Here is a 12,167-nt window from a genome sequence, read left to right as displayed (position 1 = left end):
CACCCCATCATTAAGTAGTTTAACTATGTGGGTAGTGATGCACCCCATCATTAAGTAGTTTAACTATGTGGGTAGTGTTGCACCCCATCATTATGTAGTTTAACTATGTGTTGCACCCCATCATTAAGTAGTTTAACTATGTGGGTAGTGATGCACCCCATCATTAAGTAGTTTAACTATGTGGGTAGTGATGCACCCCATCATTATGTAGTTTAACTATGTGGGTAGTGTTGCACCCCAGCATTATGTAGTTTAACTATGTGGGTAGTGATGCACCCCATCATTATGTAGTTTAACTATGTGGGTAGTGCTGCACCCCATCATTATGTAGTTTAACTATGTGGGTAGTGCTGCACCCCATCATTATGTAGTTTAACTATGTGGGTAGTGATGCACCCCATCATTATGTAGTTTAACTATGTGGGTAGTGCTGCACCCCAGCATTATGTAGTTTAACTATGTGGGTAGTGATGCACCCCATCATTATGTAGTTTAACTATGTGTTGCACCCCATCATTATGTAGTTTAACTATGTAGTTTAACTATGTGGGTAGTGTTGCACCCCAGCATTATGTAGTTTAACTATGTGGGTAGTGCTGCACCCCATCATTATGTAGTTTAACTATGTGGGTAGTGATGCACCCCATCATTATGTAGTTTAACTATGTGGGTAGTGCTGCACCCCATCATTATGTAGTTTAACTATGTGGGTAGTGATGCACCCCATCATTATGTAGTTTAACTATGTGGGTAGTGATGCACCCCATCATTATGTAGTTTAACTATGTGGGTAGTGATGCACCCCAGCATTATGTAGTTTAACTATGTGGGTAGTGATGCACCCCATCATTATGTAGTTTAACTATGTGGGTAGTGATGCACCCCAGCATTATGTGGTTTAACTATGTGGGTAGTGATGCACCCCATCATTATGTAGTTTAACTATGTGGGTAGTGATGCACCCCAGCATTATGTAGTTTAACTATGTGGGTAGTGATGCACCCCATCATTATGTGGTTTAACTATGTGGGTAGTGCTGCACCCCAGCATTATGTAGTTTAACTATGTGGGTAAATTAAAGGAGAAGTTTAAAAAAAATCCAGGAACTGCCAAGTGATTCCATACATTGAAACCTCTGTAGTTCAGGGAAGTTTGCCCTCTCCCCCTCTGTCTCCCCTGGAGTGCAGAACGGAGACAGCTGCAGAAACGGGTCATGCTGGATGCCGGCCTCACTCTGCTCTGTTGTCAGTCGTTACGTATCTCTGCTGCTATGGCAGTCGGCTACATCAAATATTATATAAAATAATCACATATATTTTAGGTAGAAAAGTACACATTTCCTGATTCAAAACCGCTAGTACTTTTGACAAAATTAGCTAATGTGTACACTTTCAATAAAATAATGAATTTGTCCACAGTTTGCGTATTTATGCATTCATTGACAATGGACCAGAGCCAGCAACGTCACGAGTCACGTGACCCGCAGCTGTTTCAGTTCTCCAGTAGAGGGAGAGAGGGGGAGAGGGCCAACTCCACTGAACTAGTTTCAATCTATGGAATCACTTGGGAGTCCCTGGATTTTGGGTAAACTTCTCCTTTAAGAGATGTTGGTTTATAAGTTCAATAAATTCCATTGGTCAATAAATGCCATTGTTCAATAAATTCCATGGCCTCATTGAACAATTGATTTCAACATTTAATTTGTTACTTAACCTCTGCTTTCATTAATATTATGTAATCAGAGAAAAACGCAGATTCTGTAGTTATTCATCCTGTAAGGCTTGCTTTGCAGTGGTTAAACAGTTTTCTGTTGTGTTACTGATGAACCAGAGAGAGGGGCTTTGTCCCAAGTATGTCTCCTGCCTCAAAGTGTTCACTTGTTCGCTTCTAACCACTAGTGGTTAGAGCGTTGGGCCAGGTAACTGAAAGGTTGCTGGATCGAATCCCTGAGCTGACAAGGTGAAAATCTGTCGTTATGCCCCCGAACAAGGCAGTTAACCCACAGTTCCCCGGTAAGCCGTCATGGTAAATACGAATTGGTTCTTAACTGACTTGCCTAGTTAAATAAAGGTTAAATAAAAACATTTAAAAATCATTCACAAGGAGATTACTGGTTTAAGAAATATGAAGGAAACTCCCACTAATCCATGCCTCCACCAATCCAATGCTTCAAGATTTGTGGGAAGTTGTGAACAAGTGCACACGTCAGGAGAAAGGGGATATTATTATGATGTACCCCTGGTTCAAGCCTAACACATTAATGAAACCTCAACTGTTTATCTTGTCTTCCTCTGCAGGAATTTGTTCCCAGCTAACCTTGTGGCTGCAGCATTCCGTTCTGTAAGTATATCTATCTCTCTCTTAACCCCTCGTCATCTTTCTCTCCTCTCTCTCTCTACCTATCAGTCTCTCTCCCCTCTCTTCATCTCTTTCTCTAACTTTCTTTCTCTCTTCATCTCTCTCTCTCTCTCTCTCTCTCTCCACCTCTGTCTCTCTTTCACACACACATAGTGTCCTATGCTCACCTCTTCATATATATATACCATAAATCCTTTCCTTAGCGTTAAAAGTCTATATAAGGTCATTAAGGAAGAGACTCAGAATAAAGAGAGTTCTGCTCTCCCTCTCGTCTTAGCACCTCTCATCTTCCTTTCACCAACCGTTACCATAGTGAGGTGATTCCATTCCAGACAGCCTAGCAACCTGTCTCGCCTCGTTGCTCTTTAATGTGCCCAGTGGCTGCCCGGTACCATTTCCTGGAACTGTGTGAGTGTCTGTCTATTAAGGCTAAAAGAGGGTCAGGAGGGTTCCATTTTTGGGGAGGAACACACACACACGCAAATGTGTCCTTTTATCCATGTTCTCATGGGGACATTTAGGGATTTCAGGTCCCCATGAGGATAGAGAAGAACAAGACCACAACACACACACACACACACACACACACACACACACACACACACACACACACACACACACACACACACACACACACACACACACACACACACACACACACAGACACACAGAGCTGAAAAATAATCATCAGCAGGTCAGGAATGAGAAATGACATCCATGTAATGCCTTTTCATTCATATTACTGATACCAAACATTAACAAAACAACACCAAGAACAATTAATCATTACTATAATTCAGTTTTAATAAACCTGTCACCATGTATTGTAGTACTACATCATGGTAAAACCTGTTGTCATCTACTGTAGTATTACATCATGGTAAACCATGTTACCATCTACTGTAGTATTACATCATGGTAAAACCTGTTGTCATCTACTGTAGTATTACATCATGGTAAACCATGTCACCATCTACTGTAGTACTACATCATGGTAAACCATGTCACCATCTACTGTAGTATTACATCATGGTAAACCATGTCACCATCTACTGTAGTACTACATCATGGTAAAACATGTTGTCATCTACTGTAGTATTACATCATGGTAAACCATGTCACCATCTACTGTAGTACTACATCATGGTAAAACATGTTGTCATCTACTGTAGTATTACATCATGGTAAAACCTGTTGTCATCTACTGTAGTATTACATCATGGTTAAACCTGTTGTCACCATCTACTGTAGTATTACATCATGGTAAAACATGTTGTCATCTACTGTAGTATTACATCATGGTAAAACCTGTTGTCATCTAATGTAGTATTACATCATGGTAAAACCTGTTGTCATCTACTGTAGTATTACATCATGGTTAAACCTGTCACCATCTACTGTAGTATTACATCATGGTAAAACCTGTTGTCACCATCTACTGTAGTATTACATCATGGTAAAACCTGTTGTCATCTACTGTAGTATTACATCATGGTAAAACCTGTTGTCATCTACTGTAGTACTACATCATGGTAAAACCTGTTGTCATCTACTGTAGTACTACATCATGGTAAAACCTGTTGTCATCTACTGTAGTACTACATCATGGTAAAACCTGTTGTCATCTACTGTAGTATTACATCATGGTAAAACCTGTTGTCACCATCTACTGTAGTACTACATCATGGTAAAACCTGTTGTCACCATCTACTGTAGTACTACATCATGGTAAAACCTGTTGTCACCATCTACTGTAGTATTACATCATGGTAAAACCTGTTGTCATCTACTGTAGTATTACATCATGGTAAAACCTGTTGTCACCATCTACTGTAGTATTACATCATGGTAAAACCTGTTGTCACCATCTACTGTAGTACTACATCATGGTAAAACCTGTTGTCACCATCTACTGTAGTATTACATCATGGTAAAACCTGTTGTCACCATCTACTGTAGTATTACATCATGGTAAAACCTGTTGTCACCATCTACTGTAGTACTACATCATGGTAAAACCTGTTGTCATCTACTGTAGTATTACATCATGGTAAAACCTGTTGTCATCTACTGTAGTACTACATCATGGTAAAACCTGTTGTCATCTACTGTAGTTCTACATCATGGTAAAACCTGTTGTCACCATCTACTGTAGTATTACATCATGGTAAAACCTGTTGTCATCTACTGTAGTATTACATCATGGTTAAACCTGTTGTCACCATCTACTGTAGTATTACATCATGGTAAAACCTGTTGTCATCTACTGTAGTATTACATCATGGTAAAACCTGTTGTCATCTACTGTAGTATTACATCATGGTAAAACCTGTTGTCATCTACTGTAGTATTACATCATGGTAAAACCTGTTGTCATCTACTGTAGTATTACATCATGGTAAAACCTGTTGTCATCTACTGTAGTATTACATCATGGTTAAACCTGTTGTCACCATCTACTGTAGTATTACATCATGGTAAAACATGTTGTCATCTACTGTAGTATTACATCATGGTAAAACCTGTTGTCATCTAATGTAGTATTACATCATGGTAAAACCTGTTGTCATCTACTGTAGTATTACATCATGGTTAAACCTGTCACCATCTACTGTAGTATTACATCATGGTAAAACCTGTTGTCACCATCTACTGTAGTATTACATCATGGTAAAACCTGTTGTCATCTACTGTAGTATTACATCATGGTAAAACCTGTTGTCATCTACTGTAGTACTACATCATGGTAAAACCTGTTGTCATCTACTGTAGTACTACATCATGGTAAAACCTGTTGTCATCTACTGTAGTACTACATCATGGTAAAACCTGTTGTCATCTACTGTAGTATTACATCATGGTAAAACCTGTTGTCACCATCTACTGTAGTACTACATCATGGTAAAACCTGTTGTCACCATCTACTGTAGTACTACATCATGGTAAAACCTGTTGTCACCATCTACTGTAGTATTACATCATGGTAAAACCTGTTGTCATCTACTGTAGTATTACATCATGGTAAAACCTGTTGTCACCATCTACTGTAGTATTACATCATGGTAAAACCTGTTGTCACCATCTACTGTAGTACTACATCATGGTAAAACCTGTTGTCACCATCTACTGTAGTATTACATCATGGTAAAACCTGTTGTCACCATCTACTGTAGTATTACATCATGGTAAAACCTGTTGTCACCATCTACTGTAGTACTACATCATGGTAAAACCTGTTGTCATCTACTGTAGTATTACATCATGGTAAAACCTGTTGTCATCTACTGTAGTACTACATCATGGTAAAACCTGTTGTCATCTACTGTAGTTCTACATCATGGTAAAACCTGTTGTCACCATCTACTGTAGTATTACATCATGGTAAAACCTGTTGTCATCTACTGTAGTATTACATCATGGTTAAACCTGTTGTCACCATCTACTGTAGTATTACATCATGGTAAAACCTGTTGTCATCTACTGTAGTATTACATCATGGTAAAACCTGTTGTCATCTACTGTAGTATTACATCATGGTAAAACCTGTTGTCATCTACTGTAGTATTACATCATGGTAAAACCTGTTGTCATCTACTGTAGTACTACATCATGGTAAAACCTGTTGTCATCTACTGTAGTATTACATCATGGTAAACCATGTCACCATCTACTGTAGTATTACATCATGGTAAAACCTGTTGTCATCTACTGTAGTATTACATCATGGTAAAACCTGTTGTCATCTACTGTAGTACTACATCATGGTAAACCATGTCACCATCTACTGTAGTATTACATCATGGTTAAACCTGTTGTCACCATCTACTGTAGTATTACATCATGGTAAAACATGTTGTCATCTACTGTAGTATTACATCATGGTAAAACCTGTCACCATCTACTGTAGTATTACATCATGGTAAAACCTGTTGTCATCTACTGTAGTATTACATCATGGTAAAACCTGTCACCATCTACTGTAGTATTACATCATGGTAAAACCTGTTGTCATCTACTGTAGTATTACATCATGGTAAAACCTGTTGTCACCATCTACTGTAGTATTACATCATGGTAAAACCTGTTGTCATCTACTGTAGTACTACATCATGGTAAAACCTGTTGTCATCTACTGTAGTATTACATCATGGTAAACCCTGTCACCATCTACTGTAGTATTACATCATGGTAAAACCTGTTGTCATCTACTGTAGTATTACATCATGGTAAAACCTGTTGTCATCTACTGTAGTACTACATCATGGTAAAACCTGTTGTCATCTACTGTAGTACTACATCATGGTAAAACCTGTTGTCATCTACTGTAGTACTACATCATGGTAAAACCTGTTGTCACCATCTACTGTAGTATTACATCATGGTAAAACCTGTTGTCATCTACTGTAGTACTACATCATGGTAAAACCTGTCACCATCTACTGTAGTACTACATCATGGTAAAACCTGTTGTCATCTACTGTAGTACTACATCATGGTAAAACCTGTTGTCACCATCTACTGTAGTATTACATCATGGTAAAACCTGTCACCATCTACTGTAGTATTACATCATGGTAAAACCTGTCACCATCTACTGTAGTATTACATCATGGTAAAACCTGTTGTCATCTACTGTAGTACTACATCATGGTAAAACCTGTTGTCATCTACTGTAGTACTACATCATGGTAAAACCTGTTGTCATCTACTGTAGTACTACATCATGGTAAAACCTGTCACCATCTACTGTAGTATTACATCATGGTAAAACCTGTTGTCATCTACTGTAGTATTACATCATGGTTAAACCTGTCACCATCTACTGTAGTATTACATCATGGTAAAACCTGTTGTCATCTACTGTAGTACTACATCATGGTTAAACCTGTTGTCACCATCTACTGTAGTACTACATCATGGTAAAACCTGTTGTCATCTACTGTAGTATTACATCATGGTAAAACCTGTTGTCATCTACTGTAGTATTACATCATGGTAAAACCTGTTGTCATCTACTGTAGTATTACATCATGGTAAAACCTGTTGTCATCTACTGTAGTACTACATCATGGTAAAACCTGTTGTCATCTACTGTAGTACTACATCATGGTAAAACCTGTTGTCATCTACTGTAGTATTACATCATGGTTAAACCTGTCACCATCTACTGTAGTATTACATCATGGTAAAAACTGTCATCTACTGTAGTATTACATCATGGTAAAACCTGTTGTCATCTACTGTAGTATTACATCATGGTTAAACCTGTTGTCACCATCTACTGTAGTATTACATCATGGTAAAACCTGTTGTCATCTACTGTAGTATTACATCATGGTAAAACCTGTTGTCATCTACTGTAGTATTACATCATGGTAAAACCTGTTGTCATCTACTGTAGTATTACATCATGGTAAAACCTGTTGTCATCTACTGTAGTATTACATCATGGTAAAACCTGTCATCTACTGTCATCTAAAACTGTTGTCATCTACTGTAGTATTACATCATGGTAAAACCTGTTGTCATCTACTGTAGTATTACATCATGGTAAAACCTGTTGTCATCTACTGTAGTATTACATCATGGTAAAACCTGTTGTCATCTACTGTAGTATTACATCATGGTAAAACCTGTTGTCATCTACTGTAGTATTACATCATGGTAAAACCTGTTGTCATCTACTGTAGTCTATTACATCATGGTAAAACCTGTTGTCATCTACTGTAGTATTACATCATGGTAAAACCTGTTGTCATCTACTGTAGTATTACATCATGGTAAAACCTGTTGTCATCTACTGTAGTATTACATCATGGTAAAACCTGTTGTCATCTACTGTAGTATTACATCATGGTAAAACCTGTCACCATCTACTGTAGTATTACATCATGGTAAAACCTCTTGTCACTCTACTTACATCAGTACTACATCATGGTAAAACCTGTTGTCATCTACTGTAGTATTACATCATGGTTAAACCTGTTGTCACCATCTACTGTAGTATTACATCATGGTAAAACCTGTTGTCATCTACTGTAGTATTACATCATGGTAAAACCTGTTGTCATCTACTGTAGTATTACATCATGGTAAAACCTGTTGTCATCTACTGTAGTATTACATCATGGTAAAACCTGTTGTCACCATCTACTGTAGTATTACATCATGGTAAAACCTGTTGTCATCTACTGTAGTATTACATCATGGTAAAACCTGTTGTCACCATCTACTGTAGTATTACATCATGGTAAAACCTGTTGTCATCTACTGTAGTAAAACCTGTTGTCACCATCTACATCATCATGGTAAAACCTGTTGTCATCTACTGTATATTACATCATGGTAAAACCTGTTGTCACCATCTACTGTAGTATTACATCATGGTTAAACCTGTTGTCATCTACTGTAGTATTACATCATGGTAAAACCTGTTGTCATCTACTGTCATCATGGTAAAACATCTACTCTGTAGTATTACATCATGGTAAAACCTGTTGTCATCTACTGTAGTACTACATCATGGTAAAACCTGTTGTCACCATCTACTGTAGTACTACATCATGGTAAAACCTGTTGTCATCTACTGTAGTATTACATCATGGTTAAACCAAATCCCCTCTCTTTTGGTGTGGGATAGACTTAATTAAAAGTCTGGAGGCCCCCACTTCCACAAACTATGTCAGCCAACTTAGGACAAACCGCCGGAGTGACAGGCTAAGGGGGCAGACTGACTGCCCAGAGAATGAGCCCCCAAAGTAGGGTACAGGCGTCAGGCAGATGGGATGTGGTAGAGTAAGGGTGGGGGGTAACAGAGAGATGGAGGGGGACGGAGAGAGCGGAGAGGGAATCTAATCTTCAACCATGCTGAACACAGATTACATATGTAGACACTGTCCACTGGGAATAGCCCCTATTGGCCCTGACGGACTGAAACATATTTTAAAGAAAGAGAGAGGGAGGGAGAGACAGAGAGAGAGAAATAAGAGACGGGTACTGATGGACTGAAACATACATGTTTTAGAGAGAGAGAGAGGGAGGGAGAGAGAGAGAGAAATAAGAGACAGGTACTGATGGACTGAAACATACATGTTTTAGAGAGAGAGAGGGAGGGAGAGACAGAGAGAGAGAAATAAGAGACAGGTACTGATGGACTGAAACATATTTTAAAGAAAGAGAGAGGGAGGGAAAGACAGAGAGAGAGAAATAAGAAACAGGTACTGATGGACTGAAACATACATGTTTTAGAGAGAGAGAGGGAGGGAGAGACAGAGAGAGAGAAATAAGAGACAGGTACTGATGGACTGAAACATATTTTAAAGAAAGAGAGAGGGAGGGAGAGACAGAGAGAGAGAAATAAGAGACAGGTTCTGATGGACTGAAACATACATGTTTTAGAGAGAGAGAGAGGGAGGGAGAGAGAGAGAGAGAAATAAGAGACAGGTACTGATGGACTGAAACATACATGTTTTAGAGAGAGAGAGAGGGAGGAGAGAGACAGAGAGAGAAAATAAGAGACAGGTACTGATGGACTGAAACATATTTTAAAGAAAGAGAGAGGGAGGGAAAGACAGAAATAAGAGAGACTGATGGGCTAATAAGAAGACAGGTACTGATGGACTGAAACATATGTTTTAGAAGAGAGAGAGGGAGGGAGAGACAGAGAGAGAGAAATAAGAGACAGGTACTGATGGACTGAAACATATTTTAAAGAAAGAGAGAGGAGGGAGAGACAGAGAGAGAAATAAGAGACATGTGGACTTTTATGTTTTAGAGAGAGAGAGAGGGAGGGAGAGACAGAGAGAGAGAAATAAGAGACAGGTACTGATGGACTGAAACATACATGTTTTAGAGAGAGAGAGAGGGAGGGAGAGACAGAGAGAGAGAAATAAGAGACAGGTTCTGATGGACTGAAACATACATGTTTTAGAGAGAGAGAGAGGGAGGGAGAGACAGAGAGAGAGAAATAAGAGACAGGTACTGATGGACTGAAACATACATGTTTTAGAGAGAGAGAGGGAGGGAGAGACAGAGAGAGAGAAATAAGAGACAGGTTCTGATGGACTGAAACATATTTTAAAGAGAGAGAGAGAGGGAGGGAAAGACAGAGAGAGAGAAATAAGAAACAGGTACTGATGGACTGAAACATACATGTTTTAGAGAGAGAGAGGGAGGGAGAGACAGAGAGAGAGAAATAAGAAACAGGTACTGATGGACTGAAACATACATGTTTTAGAGAGAGAGAGAGGGAGGGAGAGACAGAGAGAGAGAAATAAGAAACAGGTACTGATGGACTGAAACATACATGTTTTAGAGAGAGAGAGAGGGAGGGAGAGACAGAGATAGAGAAATAAGAGACAGGTACTGATGGACTGAAACATATTTTAAAGAAAGAGAGAGGGAGGGAGAGACAGAGAGAGAGAAATAAGAAACAGGTACTGATGGACTGAAACATACATGTTTTAGAGAGAGAGAGAGAGGAGAGACAGAGAGAGAGAAATAAGAGACAGGTACTGATGGACTGAAACATATTTTAAAGAAAGAGAGAGGGAGGGAGAGACAGAGAGAGAAAATAAGAGACAGGTACTGATGGACTGAAACATACATGTTTTAGAGAGAGAGAGAGGAGAGAGACAGAGAGAGAAAATAAGAGACAGGTACTGATGGACTGAAACATACATGTTTTAGAGAGAGAGAGAGGGAGGGAGAGACAGAGAGAGAGAAATAAGAGACAGGTACTGATGGACTGAAACATATTTTAAAGAAAGAGAGAGGGAGGGAAAGACAGAGAGAGAAATAAGAAACAGGTACTGATGGACTGAAACATACATGTTTTAGAGAGAGAGAGGGAGGGAGAGACAGAGAGAGAGAAATAAGAGACAGGTACTGATGGACTGAAACATATTTTAAAGAAAGAGAGAGGGAGGGAGAGACAGAGAGAGAGAAATAAGAGACAGGTACTGATGGACTGAAACATACATGTTTTAGAGAGAGAGAGGGAGGGAGAGAGAGAGAGAAATAAGAGACAGGTACTGATGGACTGAAACATATTTTAAAGAAAGAGAGAGGGAGGGAGAGACAGAGAGAGAAATAAGAGACAGGTACTGATGGACTGAAACATACATGTTTTAGAGAGAGAGAGAGGGAGGGAGAGACAGAGAGAGAGAAATAAGAGACAGGTACTGATGGACTGAAACATACATGTTTTAGAGAGAGAGAGGGAGGGAGAGACAGAGAGAGAGAAATAAGAGACAGGTTCTGATGGACTGAAACATATTTTAAAGAGAGAGAGAGAGGGAGGGAGAGACAGAGAGAGAGAAATAAGAAACAGGTACTGATGGACTGAAACATACATGTTTTAGAGAGAGAGAGGGAGGGAGAGACAGAGAGAGAGAAATAAGAAACAGGTACTGATGGACTGAAACATACATGTTTTAGAGAGAGAGGGAGGAAAGACAGAGAGAGAGAAATAAGAAACAGGTACTGATGGACTGAAACATACATGTTTTAGAGAGAGAGAGGGAGGGAGAGACAGAGAGAGAGAAATAAGAAACAGGTACTGATGGACTGAAACATACATGTTTTAGAGAGAGAGAGAGGGAGGGAGAGACAGAGAGAGAGAAATAAGAAACAGGTACTGATGGACTGAAACATACATGTTTTAGAGAGAGAGAGAGGGAGGGAGAGACAGAGAGAGAGAAATAAGAGACAGGTACTGATGGACTGAAACATATTTTAAAGAAAGAGAGAGGGAGGGAGAGACAGAGAAATAAGAGACAGGTTCTGATGGACTGAAACATACATGTTTT

The sequence above is a fragment of the Oncorhynchus nerka genome, unplaced genomic scaffold (assembly GCF_034236695.1).
Source record: "Oncorhynchus nerka isolate Pitt River unplaced genomic scaffold, Oner_Uvic_2.0 unplaced_scaffold_1480, whole genome shotgun sequence".
In the NCBI taxonomy this organism is placed as follows: Eukaryota; Metazoa; Chordata; class Actinopteri; order Salmoniformes; family Salmonidae; genus Oncorhynchus; species Oncorhynchus nerka.
This window is presented reverse-complemented; position numbering follows the sequence as displayed.